General features: G+C 45.0%; 1 protein-coding gene across 1 annotated transcript in view; it reads right to left on the bottom strand.

Annotated features, from left to right (window-relative positions):
- LOC147748185 (riboflavin-binding protein-like) overlaps positions 1 to 13,006 on the bottom strand; it is a 128,102-nt gene extending 115,096 nt beyond the window's left edge. Inside the window, exon 1 of the mRNA XM_086959099.1 lies at positions 12,547 to 13,006. The gene's annotated coding sequence lies outside the window, so the exon portion shown is untranslated. The remainder of the gene's footprint in view (positions 1 to 12,546) is intronic.
- Positions 13,007 to 15,010: the final 2,004 nt, after the last annotated feature.

The raw sequence follows: 15,010 nt of genomic DNA, 5'->3' as shown, positions 1-15,010 counted from the left end.
AATTTTAAGAGCCACTGATAACTTTTAACAAGGCACTACTGGACCCTATGCTGGCTTCCTGGGAGAAAACCTTGCCTCTTCGTTTTGTTCATTTGGCAGGACAAGGTCAAATACTGCTCCTTAGACAGGTTTTGAGCCAGGTTTCAGAAGCCCTCAACGCGAGTGATCGGCTGGCGTTCCTTGACCTCCATCACGTCTACTTTCATCTACCAATCGTACCCACTCATACACGTTCCCTGAAGTTCACCACGGAATCTCAGATCTGTCAGTTCATGTGTTCGCCATTGTGGTTGACCACTGCCCCATGGGGTTTTACAAAGGCGATGGCCATAGAGATGGCGTCACTGAGAAGCCATGTGTTTCCATCATTGGATGCCTGGCTGATGAAAATGGGGTCTCCTGCACCGGTCACAGAATATATTCAGTGCGCCATTAACCTTCTCTGTGACTTGGGTTTCACAATCAGTGCCTAAAAGCCCCCCCCCCCCCCCCACTCCCCCACACACACATAAAGGCTGTGCTGGACACAACCTTACATGAAGGCTTTTTCTACACGTTAGAGATATTTTGACATTCAGGATATAATTCCAGAGTCTCTGGCTCAGACTCCGATCCCAGTTCTATAAGTCCTTTGCCTCGTGCACTCTGTTGTTTCCACATGCCAGATGGCGAATGGGGGCCCTTCGCTGGTGCCCCAGGAAGCAATGGCTCCATCCTCAGGGGTGTCTCTAGGCTCGAGTGCAGATTTGAACTTCTACCCTCCCAGATCTGCACTAGGTAAAGCTGCAGTCCAATTAGTGATTGTATGGTCTGACAGCCAGGTGTGAAAATTCAGGGTCCCGATCCAGCTATGGGATTTCAAGCTCTGAGAGCCTCTGTCGGGATTTCAGGCTCTAAAAGCCAGGAAACATGCATCAAGCTCTCCCTACCACAGTAGGGCATTCAGGCCATATCGAAAGGTGTTTAAGGCTCCACAGCCATGGTATGATTTTGATGCACATGCAGCGGGGCCAGGACAGCATGTTCTTGGTCTTCACCAGGCAGCCAATGAGAGGATTTCAGACATTACTTACCATTGTAGTCATTTACACTCTGCGAAATCCAGGGCTGCAATATCAGGATGTTTTAGCAACTGAGTCTGTTTCAAGCTCTGGTTGGCTATCTTGAAATAGTGGGCCCATTGCTAGGGCAGGTATTTCAGGCTTTGCATCTCAGATGTTTATTTCAGGCCTGGAACACAATACACCCCAATCCACTAATGTGGGGTTCTTTCAGTCGAACAGCTCAACCCTGCTTCCAATTTCATAAATAAAACCTTGCTGAAGGACTGGTTAGGCGGATAACTAAAGTATTTCAGTCAGTAGACAAGATGCTATACTGGAATTCCTTCCTGTCAGATCTGCAAAGTGTAAAAAGGAATTACTTTTGTAATGGTCAAAGACAGATCCTCAATTCCCTACAAAAGAACTTGGGACTGATGTATATTATAATCTCTGTGAAGCACCAGAGACTGTGTACGCTTTAGAAGTAATTCAACCTTTCAAGAAAGCCCCTTACAACCTTATTGGTTCAAATAACTAAATTGTACAAGCTGATAAGGGCTGTGAACTGGAATTTTAGGTTCCTCGTGATGGTTTAAGACTCTGCCATCTGCGTATAATATAATTGCATGGACGAATTTGTGTGTTGCAGTTGTCCACTTGGGATTGGCAGTGCCGTTTTGAAGTTATGGACAAGCAAGCCAACAGATCATCATCAGGACATGTAGAGAACACAGCACACGTGTGCTACAGGGAGCTCATGAAAGGCCAAACAGTTCCTAATTATTCAGATGACTGAATCAAATAAGCTGTCTACAAAGGATTTAGAAATAAACCATTGCCAAAACTAGGAAGAGGAAAGTGTGTGTGCAATAATTATGTGCAATAGAGTACATTTTGCATTACAGTTGTTAATGATAATTTCTTCAGCATGACATGCACTCATTGTGAGCCTCAGAACAAAACAATTTCCAGGGTTTATTCCACAGACTACTGGCAGTCAAGCACGTATCTGATTGAAACGTGGGGATTCATTCCACCGTTGCACATTGAACATGGAAGGCTCTGCCACCAGGAGCTGAACCTATGTAGTGAAGGCTATGAAAGGTTGCAAGATCAAAAGGTAACCCTGGGCCTATATTTAGAGAATATCTTTCTTAAAACCTAAAACCCTGAAAGTAAGAAATGTGGCACATCATGCATGCCAGCTTTAAGAAAATCTCTTCTATATAGAAGGCTATTGCAACTGGCCAAGATGGGCAGATAGGTGATTGATTTTTTCTGATGGATCCTTCTACCTGTAGATTCCTCACATGTAGGATAATCTCAGGCATCAGACTGGATCCAGAAACTTTAGCGCTCTCATGTCACCTGTAGAGGATACTGGCTTTGTATTGACGTCGGAAATGGCAAACTATGATGTAACCGAAGCCAAATAGCACCAAGCCCAACCTAACAAAGTCAGTTCCTTTTTTTCCACGCCTTCAACATGGATCCAGAGGTAGCTTTCAGTGCCGTATTATGTCTCCACCTACTAGTTCAGGCCTCAAGCCCTCTAGAGATTATGAGGGACAGATGTCCTTTATTGATCCACACGCAATCTGTTTGGGGTGTTTGGAGTCGTACCACAATTCCCACTCACACAACTTCTGTCATGACATCATCCTAGGGCCGTCAAGGAGCACAAGGCCTGGGCCCGGGATGACGGGAGAAGCCATCACTGGTCGAGGCTATGTTCCAGATCTCCTTTTTTGCACGCACTCTACAAGGAAGGAAAAGAAGCAAAGGAAACATAAGAAACGAGGTAAGTCTCCCAGACCAACTCAATTTTCCACAGGATCTTCATCCTTGGAGTCTGAGTTGGTCCTGGTAGAGCCATCTGACCACTCTCTAGGTGACTCAGCACCTGTTCCACAGTGGGACCTGCCCCCGGAGTCGGATCTCCTGGTGCCAGCTCCTCCGGCGGTGATGCCCCTGGATCTATTAGTGCTGGATTTGTCAATGTCTATCTTTCCAATGTTGTCTACATCCTTACCGGAATTCTTGCCGCCGGGTATGGATCCTGCGATGTTTCTTAACACCATGTTTGCCATCTTTGCTAGGGTCTTGAACCAATCAAGGCTGGGTTGCCATTTGGATTCCCTATGTTTGAGCCATTCAAGGTTTACTAGCTGCTGAAGAGGCTACCGTGGAAAATTTCTCCAAGGGACAGGAGGAGTGTCCTATGCTTGTCGGACTTCGGAAGCAATCCCAAGAACAGGTCAACAGAGGAGTGGCCGTGAAACACTGTGTTGGCTGGCAGGATGGCCTACTTCATAGTGACTAGATATCCTACAGGTTTTAGGGCAATCGCACACCTAGTAAAATAAAGGTAAGCAATATAATAACGGTGGGTAGGTGCAAACTGGTTAACCCTCCTGAGTATGAGGGTGAAGACTATGCCTAGACTTGTGTTATCCCTCACGGTGGAAACGTTCCCATGGTGCACTCTGATGGAAAGATTCATTAAAGTTCAAACAAGTATTTTTTGAGTTTACTTCAGTGTTGTTTATTCAAAGCTTTTTTATCTTCAATAATGATTATATCCATCATATGTTTCAAGTAGTATGCCCAATGCATTTCGGGCCCTGCCCTTCTTCAGGGGTCTTATTGTAATTTCTTTCAATTGTTACATAAATGTCAAAAAAGTGTGGATCCAGACTTTTCGGTTTGAAACAATGCTATGTGACGTTTTCTCATGTGTGGCGTTGTTCACATTTTCGACACTCAGTCGGCCCGAGTTGAAAAGATGAATCTCCTCGGTATCCGCATGAGAGGTCTCATGTTTAGTCTAATAATAACATATGTATTATTGATGACAAAGTAACCCAGGTTTATCGGTCCCGCTAGAGTTCCGCTAGGTAGGCAGATGCTATTGCTCTGCTTCCGGGCATCCAAAGTTCCTCTACGTGCAGCTTTCTTCTGAGAGTTTGGTCATACAAGACTGCATGTGCTGGAGGACTTATGCCAGTACTCCCAAGTAGTGTTATGTGACAGATAAAGTGCTTCTAGGCATATCATTGTTGTGCCTGGATACTGCCGTCTCGAAGGTGAGAGCTATCAGTACCTCAATCTCTATTCGATCCTGGATCAGAAATTTGGATTAGTCTAATAATGTGCAGGCCACCTTAATGTATCCTGCATTCGATGGTGCCTGTTTATTTGGGAACATGGATGATGCCGCTCTGGAATGCTTCAAGGAGAGTAAGGCAACAGCATGATCTCTAAACCTTCAGCAACCTCAAATCCAGAGAGACTACTGTCAGTTTCGGTGCTTTTGAGGATCCTCCAGAGGCTTCTTTTTCTGTCATCGACAGACATGCCAGCTGCAGGCACAGCAGTCCCAGAACCCTGTGGTCCACCAGTACAGGGGTAAATCAAGAGGCAAAAACTGTGGATCCCTCCAGCAACCCTACTCTTCTTGCTCCTATTCTTTCCTTGGCGCCTTAGAAAATCAGCCTATGGAGCCCATTAGGATGGCGGGTGGACTACCGGTACTGGGACTGGCTGCCAGTGGTGCGGCGGTGCCGCACCTCCAATTAGGATACCACCGCGGCAGTGGCATCCTCCATTCCCAGCATTGTGGTGGGCAGTGCTCACAGCACCGCCCGCCACAATGCTGGGAATGCACTGTGTGCATTGTCATGCACAAGGTGACAGGCACCGCGAGGTGCCTGCCACAATGTCAATGACAATGCAGGGGGGTTCCATATGTACCCCCCATGTGGTATCCCCATGTGCATCCCCCACCTCTCCAATACCCTGGGGGCCTGCAACGGGCCCCTGAAAGCAAAATCCGCATACCTTTCCGTGGCGGCATTGAAAGGCATGTTTCCGCCCCCATGCTAATATGGATGGCGGTGTCTAGCAGACACCGCCAACATTTTAAACCTTTTTCCGCCCAGTCGACTTGTCGACCCGGCGGATAAGCGGCAGACAGTCTTTCCTTCCGCTGCCATACTAATATGGCAGGGGGTAAATGGGTGGCGGGCGGGAAAAGAATTTGGGCGGATCGCCACCACCATGCGGGCAGGAGCGATCCGCCGTACATCCTAATGACCCCCTACGTTCCCTTCCCCAAGACCGCTCGGAGCCTATGGGAGGGCGATTGTCCTTCTTTCTGTCAGTCTGGAAGGCCATTACATTGGACTGTCGGTCCTTCAAATAGTAGAAAAAGATTACCACCTTCCCTTTCTTCAGGTTTCACCCCACCCATTTCGCTCCTGTCTTCCTCCCCTTCTCTGGAACACCTAACTACTCTACCACAGGAGTTTGCCGCTCTTATTTGGATAGGAGCAGTGGAGTTAGTGCCATAGCAGGAAAAGGGGCAAGGATGTTACTTTTGTTATTTCATTGAACCCAAAAAGTACATTGGTCTGTGTCCGATCCTGCAACTCTGCGAGTTGAACTTTTTACTCAAATAGGAAATGTTCAAAATGCTGACCCTAACCCTAATGTTACTGGGCCGGAAGGTAGGGACTCTGTAGTGTCACTGCAAGATGTATACTTCCGGATTGGTGTCGTTACAACGCAGGCTATTACAACGCCTGCTGTTACAACGCGGTTTTTACATCGCATACCACTACAACGCATAGTGCTTTTAAGCGCTGGAAAGTGATTTATTTAATTTACTATTCCAACTCCAGTCCCCGTGGATAGTAGGGAAGGTGTTGGATAGTAAATTAAATATATTCCCTATCCTAGAGCGCCCCCCAGCGCAATGCGTTGTAATGGTTTGCGTTGTAATGGTTGCGTTGTAATGGTAGTGCGTTGTAATAAATGCGTTGTAAGTGATGTTTCCCATACTTCCATATCCCAATCCTGAGATCCCACGTGAAGAATTTTTGTGCTTTGTAGTGGGTTCTATGCACTGTCAGCTGCAGTGCTCCCCTTTGGATTAACCTCGGCACCTCAAGTCTTCACTAAGGTGATGGCAAGGGTTGCAGGCCATCTCAGATGGTAGGGCAACCAGATTTTCTCCTATCTGGAAGACTTGCAGATCAAAGCCAAGTAGCCAGAGTGATGTTGTGCCATCTGAAGTAAATAGTGTATTTACTATTTGACCAAGCCATAATCTCACCTTCGGGTCTCCTAATTACTCAAGTTTATAGGGTCAGTGCTGGGTTCTACCCTTTTCCACACCTCCCCTCTGACTCAGATTGCAGAGAGATGATGCAGCTCTTTCAAGAAGGCACGCAAGTTCCAGACCTGCGGATCGTACAGTTCCTACATCCGCTGGCTTCATGAATTCTCCTAGTCAGTTCTGAATGTGGGCACACGAGGGCTCTTCAGTGGTGCCTCCGCAGGCTGTGGCAACAGTAAGAGTTGGATGTGGCGGCCTCTATTGTGATCTCACCCCAGCGCTGTAGCGGAAGCTGTAGCGGAAGCTGTTTGGTGGGGAATCGAGGCAAACCAGAGTTGCGGGATGACTGTGGCTACAGTAGAGAGGGATGCTTCCACCTTAGGGTGGGGACCTCACCTGACTGATCTAGAGATCATTGGCCTCTGGTCACCAGAATAGCACCATTTTATATCAACCTGATTGAACTGCGGGCGATTCGGCTGGTGCTAAAGACCTTCCTCCCCTGTACCCAAGGTCAGTCAGTCTAGACCTTCATCCGATTTATATTTCTTGCTCGTTTAGTTGCTCGATGTACCAGGTCTCTTGGATAGTGTCTTTCTAGAAGTTGTGCATCCAAATCCTGAGCATGTTCCTTGAATTTAGATAGTTTGAAGCAGCTACACCAGATATGGAAATATTGTTCCGCTGGAAAGTTGACCCTTAGGGCCTTGGGATGGAAGCTGTTGTAGGGCAATAAAAAGTTGTGGTCCCTGCTTTTTCTATAAAGTCCAGTGGCTATCCGATTCAGCTCATGGGTAAGCAGTAACGGTCTTGTATCAGTTTATAATTTGAAAAGCGGAGCACACACACATTGCCTGGCATTGTAGTGTCACAGGAAGCATGATTCTCTGCTCACTCCAGGTATGTAAATGTGTCTCACAGTTGAAACTCGCACACAATGGACTATTGTATGCATTATATCAATGTATGTATTTTTTACTTGTCTCTATGTTGCAATTTTTCCACACCTGCAGGTACAGACAACGGTGGATCCTTACCCTACTCTCCTGGACCTTTGGTTATACTCTCATTGTCTTTCACTTTTTTAACACTACATTATGTTAGCAGAGTGACTACTTCATGGTGTTGATGAGTGCCCCAACACCTGGTATAGAGTATTAGCAGGGCAGAATCATGATGACCACTCTCGTGCTTTGGGGTTGAATTATACCGTTTTTAAGTCACTTTGAATCTGAACAAATGTTTATTTCTAGTGTACTGTGTGGAAAACTGAGAAATTACAATTTGCCTGACATTTACATCTGATACAAACAGCCCTTGAAAATAGAGGTCACCTGCTTCAAGAAAGATTCTCTAGAGTGCAGCAAGTTGTCAATATTTCACGAGATCACAGACATAATATTGTGGTAAACAAAATAGTTGACAAAAATATCATGTCAAAAATATTGTTTACCATACTATTGTGCTCCTATATGGTCAGTACAATAAGATCAGAAAAAACTAGAATTCGCTACAATATCATCAAAAAATAGACAAAGTATTGATTTAAAAAAATATATACATAGAGTGTAAAGTAGTAACTGTTAAATGTTTTAATATATAATTTTAATATAATATAAATTAAATATATTCCACTCATATTTAATACTATATATAAATATATACTTAAATAAACACACAAAGACATATATATGTTTGTATTCATATAAATATTTATATAGTAACATAATTGATATATTTAGTTTACATTACATTTTTTATATATTTTAAATGTATTACTATGAAAATATGTAAATAATATAATCCATAAAACTATTTACCTTACATGATATAATTGTTATATTTTACATTTATTAATATAAAATATGTACGTATATATATATTTGTATTAATAAATGTAACTTGTTGTTAAAATTAATATGTAAAATACATGTTTATTACTTTAACTTACACTATATATGTATATATATAAATATATACACACACATATATATATATCATTATAACATGCACACACAATAAATCCGTAAACAAAGTAAACAATTGATTTAGAAAAATGTATGAAATAATATAGACAATAAATAACACATTAGCAATATTTTTTTTTTACAAAAAATGCTATAAATATTAAAATTAATTTTAAAATAAATAATATCAAATATACAAAAATAAAACAATTATTGCTATAATCTCTATTTAACCAACATTGTACTATTCTCTCTCTAAACAGGTCAAGAATAGGGAAAGTGGTGGATTTCAGAGGCTAAAATTTAGTATTCTCACTCCAGTCTGGGCAGCAGTAGGGAAAGCGTTGGATTTTGGAGAGGTTCATTATTACTTAACATTCCACCCTGTACCCCTACAAACCTAGCATCCCTCAAAATAATAAGTAAATTAAATCCGTATTCCCTACTTTACATAACAAAAAAAGAATTAAATAGTTAACAGTTAATAATTAATTGCTAATTAATTATTACTTAACATCCCACCCTAAACCCCTACACACCTAGCAGCCCACAACTAAAATAAATAAGTATTCCATAAATGACAGTTAAAAATCAATTAATGAAGGTTTAATAGTTAATTGTTCATTAATTATTACTTAACTTCCTACCTTATACCCGTAAAAATAGAACAGTCTGCAAATAACAAATAACAAAAATAAATCAGTATTACAAAAATTACATAATAAATATCAATCATACAATTAAATAAAATGTATTAAATAATTCTTAATTATTACCTAATTACCTTTCCACCCTCTCGTCCTACAAACCCAAAAACCCACTACGATGCCATAAATTATTATTAAAAAGTAAAAAAAAATTCTAAATCACTTAAAATGACAAGATATATCTTAAAAACATGTAATGCCATTTATATAAAAAAAATTAACACAAAATTAATACATCAACTAAAACGAATTACATTCATTTTAAAACAATATTTTTTACCACTATATTAGTGAAAACGATATTAATAGTAACAATATTATTTACAATGATATTCCTTACTTCAAAAAACGATATTCTTGTCAACGATATTTGTGCTTCAAAATATTTGTGGGTCAAGATATTTAATATCTGACTATTTCGGTCTCCCGATAATTTTTAATTAATATTTTGTCCTAACACCTTTTTCTCGCTTCATTCACTAGCAGAGGAGCAGTACCGATAAACAAAGGCTATAAGACTGCCGACTGAGCTGTTAGGTTGGTTATGGGTAAATGTAATTTCTTTTTGTGTGGGTTCTACTTTATGAAGTATTTTAACATCAATGACTGAACTGCTTCAAGTGCTTGGGGAGTGACTCTTGGGCAGTCAAACAAATTTTCTTGAAGACAGAACAGGATCTGTGTGTCAAGTAGAAGACAAACACATAAATACAGATTAAAAAAAACAATGGGGACATACGAAGAACCTGTAGCAGCCTCCAAACAATGGGGCTGATTAGGATGGCGGGCAGACTTCCATCTGCCTGCCACCCTATTGGAAATGGGACCAACAGACAGGCTGTTGGAATGTCCCGATAGAGGCATTACGATGCAACCACCATTCATCACGGCGGTCGCATTGCCTATCCTTTGCATTGCGGCGGGTGCTGCTGGCTGCAGCACACGCCGCAATGCAAAAAGGGGACACCTGACTTATCCCTTCACTATGTGGCAGGCCCCATGCAGTGCTTGCCACATGGTGCAGGGATATGTAGTGGGGCGAAGCCCACAGCTCAGAGTCGGGGGAAGAGGGGGGCCACTATGGGCCCCCAAAGTCCCTTGCCCCTTGGCTTTTCTAAGGCAGGCGGAAAGGGACATCATAATCCATATGGCGGTGCCTGGTAGGCACTGCCACCATTAAAGGGATATGATTCCCCTCCGATGCACCGGCGGGCTAAAGGAGCCCGTCAGATGCGTGGCGGTCGGTCTTTCCGACCACCAACTACTGGCCTGCCATGGTAATACGGCGCGTGGATAACATAGTCCCGATGGTGATGGGACCGCCACTGAAGGGCTGTCTGTGACGGTCCCACCGTCATCATAATCGGTCCCAATGTTTTAATCTCACTGAAATACGTCCCAAGTTGAACTGCTGGAGTCCTCTAATAAAGAACAAACTGTATCCCCTGTAAGGATGTACCTTGGATGGCATGATAAACCTTGAATGAACAGGCAATGTCAGAAGCAGGAGACTGATCCAATAGGATTACCGTACTGACATCACCACCATTTTCAAGTGCTTAGATCATCAACGACAGACATTACCATTGCTTCTGTACTCACTTGTTGCCCACAACTAGCCTTGATGTCATCCAGAGTTGGTCAGCATATGGGATCAGTGATGCAAGTCTAAAATGTAGTGACTTGTTTGCATCTAATTAGGGTTTCTTAAACAATGGCTGGGCTATTACAGCTTTAAATCCAGCTAGAACTATGCCAGAACTGAGAGATCAATGTTTACTCATAAATAGAATCAATACTTTCTTAATTTTGTAACAGAATCAAGAATCCTTCCCTGGCCAATATCCAGTGGAAAATTACATATTTTACTTCTAGTTATAAGACCATCCATATTTTTTGTGACAAGAGACTCGAATGGTCCTTGTTGCACCTTCAATAATCCCTCCTGGATTTTATCGGTCTTGTCATGGCTGTGAAAACCCTCGGTCATATTGTTCACCAAAGACTGAGTAAGAATAACCACTTTGAAAGAGGCCAGAGAAGTAGAAAGAGATTTCAGAGTTTTAAAAATTGCACTGGAAATATTTTCAACTGCAAATATTGTCTTGGATTAGTGAGCATTTTTGTTTTAGAAACTCTACATGAATAATTGTATTCCTAAATGTGATGATTCAAGTTTTTTTTGTCTTGTAAATTATAGTTCTTAAGTCAAATTTATAAATAAATAAATGTTCTGCTTTCTTCTTTTTTCTGCTTTTAATTCAGTGGCGGACCACTCACAATTGAGGATTTTCATTTTTTTGTCGGTGCACAATAGCAGTTAAGCTGACATGACTATTAAACGTACTGTGGTCTCTGGATAATCTGTAGCTTTAATTGTTCCTTAAGTAGATAGTACGTCCTCTAAACTTAAGCTTAGTGTATTAAGAGAACCTTATTCCACTTAAGAGCAACGTGAACAACATGAGGGTATTAGGGTGAGGTGAGCAGGGCAATGATTTTAACTGCTGGCGGTCAGAGTGGGGATTTAAAGGCTTCTGGGTTTCGAATTCAAGGGTTTGCGCTCCTGCTGCACGTTTATAGAGTGCCAGGGTATTACTTTCAGGTTGTGGGGCCAGGGTAGGGGTGGTGATGGGGTAGACATTGTAAGCCCCACCATTGTAAGAGCCAATTTAATTGTGTGCAGTCAGTACATGAATGTAATGCTCTTTCGCCATGGGTAGAGGTTTTCAAGCCTGGTGGTCAGGAAATTGATTTCTCAGTATCCATGCAGAGTGGGGAACTGCAGACGCTGGCAAGAGATAGGACTTCCAGGCTCAGCCGAAGGGGTAAGACTGTCATGCTGCCTCCATATGTGCCCTGTTTCTGGCTCTGCATCTGGGGTAGCTGTTTCAGGCTCTGGGGCTGGGGTAGGTGTTTCAGGCTCTAGGGTAGCTGTTTCAGGCTCTGGGGCTGGGGTAGGTGTTTCAGGCTCTGGGGCTGGGGTAGGTGTTTCAGCGACTGCGCCTCGGTTAGGTTTTTTGGGGTCGGCAGTTAAGTCTCATTTAAGGCCCTGCCTCAGAGTAGGTGTTTCAGGTTGTGTACACAGCTTAGATATATTTGGGGCTGCAACCAGGATGAGGATTTGAAGCTCTGTATTCAATTTGATTTTAGTCTCTGGTCAGAGCCAGTGGAAGGTTTTTAATGCACGTTTGACGTCGTCAGACGTCATTAGGTTCAGATATACAAGTGTGAGAAATCATTCTATCACTTACTCAGCACCATCCCTCCGAACTAACCTCAATGTCACTATCTACTTTTATGACCTCCCTCCATCCGTTGCATCTCACCATCAGACAAGGGACCGTGTAACTAGCGAACAAGGGCTATATAAAACCGCATTACATACGATATATTATTACACGCTCTTCTAGTTCGTGCTTTCTCCAAGGTCTCAACCTTACAAAAACTCGTGCTAGCTGCATTCTGGGGGTTTTGAGCAGCTATTCTTGCATTCTCCAACCCTCGCGTTTGGTTGCACTCAGTGCTTTATGAAACCACACGTTTCATTCTTGGCCAGGAATCTCCAGGAGCCTTCGACACGTCTGAGGCCACTGATTAGATTCGGTCAGCTCAGCTGCATGGCCCGGGGCAGGGGACACTGATGTAGCCCCGCCTTTCTTTCCACCCCTGCCCCTCTAGAAAGCCCCTCTGCCCCAGCCTGGCCTCACCTTCTTGTGGTGGTCTGTGGATGCTGCTGGTGGCCCGGTGGGCCAGTCACCCTCTCTGTCGGTAGATTCTGCGCGGATGCGGTTCCGTCAATACTGTTCTAGTGGGCCGACGGTCAAACACGGACACCGCTGTAGCTGGACCGCGGCTGCAGACGGGGTAACGGGCACTGGTCTGCGAACAGTCCGAAGACGGGTGCAGACAGCGCTGGGTGCCGCAGTCGATGGACCAGGGATGCTGCGTCGCTGGGCAGCGGGTACCGTTGCTGGCCTGCAGGTGCCGTCTGATAGATGCTATTGATGGTGGGCTCCGGGGACTGCTGGAGTTGCACACCCCTCCTTTACTGGTCCGCTTGCCCCTTCGTAATGATAGCTGAGTCTGTTGGCTCGGTCTGTGGCGCGGCGCTGGGGGACAGACAGACCTGCGGCTGGGTGCTCTCGCCTCCTCTGCTCGTGTCACTCTGCGGGCCGAGGGATCACGGAGGAGCTGTCACCCCACCTAATGCCCCCTCCTGCATCACTCCACCCCACCCTCTCCCTGACACTCTGCAGCATCCAGCAGCGGCTGACTCTTAAAAGGGCAACGTCAGCCGCGGAGAAAGGCGTTCTCATGACCGGTGCGCACCCATCATGCCTGTCCCGGACAGGGGCGTGAGGAGGCAATCCTGCCTGTCTGCCCTCTCATGCTGGGATAGTAACAGGCAGGCACTTTTTCTGGATACCAGGCGGCAGTGATAGGCTGGCATCAAGGGCTCAAGTCGGGGGTACACCCAGGTACACGGCGTCCCCCCACTCTTTTCGCAGGGTGGACGCCGTCCCCCCGCCAAGAAGCTGGGCCCCACAGAAATATGCTGAACGTGTCCCGGTGTAATTTCCATACACCGGGACACGTTCAGCATGTGACGTCATGAGGTCATTTGCATATTGTCAGTCCCCCCACTTCTTTTAATAGGACTTGTGCCTTGCGGTGGCATCCCTCCTGTCTGGCCGGGGTATATGGGGGTACCAGCGAGGAGGTACCCCATTAAGGCTCGTCTGGGCATGTGAAGGAGGCACTCTGCCTGTCTCTTCTGGGTACATGGAGGGAAATAGGGGCAACCCGGCATTCTTTCTATGACATGTGGTGGGAGCTGTCTGCCCTGGGTATGTGAACGGGGTGAGTGTCACTCGCCTGCCCTGTCTGTTCCGGATGTGTGGCTGCAGCCATGAGCCACCGCGTGCCCTTGCCCTGGTTTTGTCAAGGCAGCAGGGGGTAGCTCCGTCCCTCTGTCCCTGGCTAAGTGCAGGCATCGAGGGGGCACCCTTGGGCTAGTATGATGTGGCAGTAACATGTTGAGGGAGCTGACGGAACTCCGCCTGTCTCTGCTGGGTATGTGGAGGTAGCGAGGGGTAGTATGTCCCGGGTGTGAAGGAAGTGAGGGATGTCTGTCCTGGGTACCTAGAAGGATTCAAGAAGAAGGGGGGGCATTGCACACGTCCTGTTTAGGTGGAAGCCCTCCGGGTAGGGATGAGGGGTACTCAACGTGCCTGTCCTGTGTGGGTGAAGGCAGTGAGGGGCACCTCACATCTTAGTTCACAGTACATGGGGGGTCTCTAGGGTGACCAAGTGGCATGGGTGCAAATTCAGGACGGTGAGTGTAAAAATTCAGGACGAAGGGTCAAAATTCAGGACAAAAATTCAGTACAGAAGGTCAAAATTCAGGACAAAATTTGGCAACAAAAGGTACGTTTTATAGACACAGAGGAGGTGACGCAATAGTATACAAGTAAGTAAATAGGCAACCTACATAAGTACAAGTCAAAAGAAGTTTATATTAGGTTGAGATGCCGTGCACTTCATGTTTTTAGGTCTTCCCTGAGCCAGCGCATGCGCTGCTCTGCAAGACATTTAGTAAGTGGGCTTTTAAAAGTCCTACCACAGTTTTTTGGCTGGCATAGAGCATGCGGTTACGCACACAATGATGAGCAGAGGCGCCATCCGGCCTTCCTCTCTCTTCATGGTGCGTGCACGTCGCACACCACTCGCCAGCCTGCTTATACTTTTGCAATCGCGCGCACCACTTCTGGTGCTTTTTTTTTCTTTTCTTTTAGCGCACGCACCGAGCTCCTGGGCTTGTTTCCCTGATAGTCTGCTCCGCTGTGCCCTTTTCAAGTGGTAAATTAGAAGCATGATTTATGTGGCCCGAGATTTGTTAATTGTTTACAGAGTGAAAGCTCTTTCTCTCCTTATCTTTTCTCTCCCTCGCTTCGCAACCCCTCCCCTTAATTGCCTCCCTTTTTCTCCCTCCTTCCCTCCCTATCTTTCCTCACTATCATTCTACCTCTTACGCCATATCTTATTATTTTGCCCTCCTCCCGCCTTTCTTCTTTCTCCTGCTCCGTTTTCTCCCTCCTCTCTCAGTTTCCCTAGTTGACAAGGCTCCAACCAGTGTTGTGAAAGCTTTACAGATTCACACTCTTCCCCACC

The sequence above is a fragment of the Lissotriton vulgaris genome, chromosome 1_1 (assembly GCF_964263255.1).
Source record: "Lissotriton vulgaris chromosome 1_1, aLisVul1.2, whole genome shotgun sequence".
Classification (NCBI taxonomy): domain Eukaryota; kingdom Metazoa; phylum Chordata; class Amphibia; order Caudata; family Salamandridae; genus Lissotriton; species Lissotriton vulgaris.
This window is presented reverse-complemented; position numbering and strand designations above follow the sequence as displayed.